Source organism: Amblyomma americanum, chromosome 1, assembly GCF_052857255.1.
Source record: "Amblyomma americanum isolate KBUSLIRL-KWMA chromosome 1, ASM5285725v1, whole genome shotgun sequence".
In the NCBI taxonomy this organism is placed as follows: Eukaryota; Metazoa; Arthropoda; class Arachnida; order Ixodida; family Ixodidae; genus Amblyomma; species Amblyomma americanum.
Genome location: NC_135497.1, coordinates 376961609 through 376963572, shown reverse-complemented (window position 1 = coordinate 376963572; position 1964 = coordinate 376961609). Strand labels below are relative to the sequence as shown.

General features: G+C 48.0%; 1 non-coding gene across 1 annotated transcript; it reads left to right on the top strand.

Annotated features, from left to right (window-relative positions):
* The first annotated feature begins 1636 nt into the window (after window positions 1-1636).
* TRNAA-UGC (transfer RNA alanine (anticodon UGC)) lies at window positions 1637-1708 on the top strand. The gene has a single exon. It is a non-coding gene; the product is annotated as a tRNA-Ala (tRNA).
* The last annotated feature ends 256 nt before the right edge of the window (window positions 1709-1964 follow it).

Sequence of the window (1964 nt, the reverse complement as noted above, 5' to 3'; positions counted from 1 at the left end):
AAGCGCCCAGTTTTTTGGCCGCACTTCTGATCCCAAGCATGGCGGTCACTGCGACGGCGGTGCAAACTGTGTACACGTCTGTGCACTTCCAAAACCTTTGACATGGTAATTTTCATCGATTGGCAACAACTCCTGCCGAGTATAAAGACCTGAATTTTGAACAAAAGCATTCATGCGTTAGTATACGATATATCGGAAGAGCTTCAAATACAAGAAGCTTCATTACAGACTATACTTCATTTCAGTGAGTCCTGCAATTATGACATTCCAGGAATCCGAGGCACACAGTTGGCATGGCGTGCACTGAAACGCTGATAACACGCTGAAAACCACAGCCTAGAGCTGCCACGACACAAAGAGCAGCGAACTACTGTAGGGAGCAGCCGAAGGTCTGGGTCGGATTGAGCTGTCTGGTCACAAACTGGTTATTTGGTTCGTGCAAACGCCGCGAGTCGTGTTTGACTGGACTCGACCCTTCCACTCCGCCCACAGGGTGCGTTGACAAGCAGACCCCTCCGAAAATACACATAATCATTCACGCTTAGGTTTTCGAAAACATTTTTTTTGGCAGGTGAGGACCGAAGCGGGCGCCGGTTGACAACGCGTGTAGTCGCACCTCGCAGGGCGCGCCAGAGAGTCGACCCACTCGTATCGAGCGCATGTAAACGGAGAGTCGTAAGTTTGGCCGGCCTTGCTCAACTCTACGCCCTGAATGAAATCGAGTTCATGTAAACGAAAGACCCCAGGGAGGCCGGAGAAGCGTAACCAAAACCGAAACTGGTCCCAGGTCAGTGATCGATCTAGGATAACGTGCTGTTCTTTGCCGAGTAAAATTCCGTGTGCAAATATATGCCACACCTTTTTTTTTGCTTTCTAACTTTCATATGGATCTATTACGAAACTGAAAGATATATCTAAGTTTCTAAGCGTGTTAAGATGACGTAGTTGGGTAGTGTTTATGTCACCCGACGGCGTTGCATGGTCGTTTTACGACCGCAAAAAGGCAACGATTTCCAACGGGCTTTATTAAATTCAGACTCAATATTGCGCTGAAATATTTCGGAATCGGCATGTCTAATATTTATTGAATCAAAGAAAATTACAACCGGGCGGCTTCATTTTCTTTTCACAACCCCTTTAATAGAGATGATTCGTTTGACAGCGTCAGCCCGAGTCGGGCTGTCAGTAGCGTATACTGAGGGCACACGCGTACTTTTGTTTCTGTTCACGTTTTTGCTATCGTCAAAGCGTTCCCCGTTGATTTTCTACGGTAGTCTTTACTTTTCGTGTACACTTCAGCTGTAACTAATCTATAATCGTTTTGTTTCTTCTAGTGCGTGCATATCCATCATAAGCTGTGTGTGTGCTTGTGTGTTTAACCCTCGAAGGGCTTTAACTTGACAGCGTCAGTCCACATTGGGCTAACAGCTGCTACTTTATTGTCTAAGATTCGTGGGCATTATAATCTCGTATGTGTGCTCGTGCGAGGCAGGTAGAGAGAGAGAGGCGGGCCGGGGCTCCTGTCCGACTTTCCAGCTTCCGATCTGGTGTTGCACAGTAGACGTAATGCTTGCAAACGAACGGCCTACTGCGGTACCTGCGAAATTGTACACTTAATCGCCGATGGAAGAAGAGCGGGGGTGTAGCTCAGTGGTAGAGCGTTCGCTTTGCATGTGAAAGGCCCCGGGTTCGATCCCCGGCACCTCCACGAGACCGCCGCTTTTTTTTTCTCGAATACCATGAGCCACGAGTAAACAGAATGGATACACACTCCGCTCAACCCGTTTAAGTTTAGTGTCCGGGGTGGCTGCGGCCAAAGGAGGAAAAGTACCCTCAGTCTTGCATTTCCCTCGCTCGCCTTCCCCTAATATCCTCACACTCATCCTCGTTTTATTATTTTACTGTTCTTTCTCGCTCCCAATTTCCTGCTCTCGCCGACGCCATAGAGGAAGGATCCATGTTAA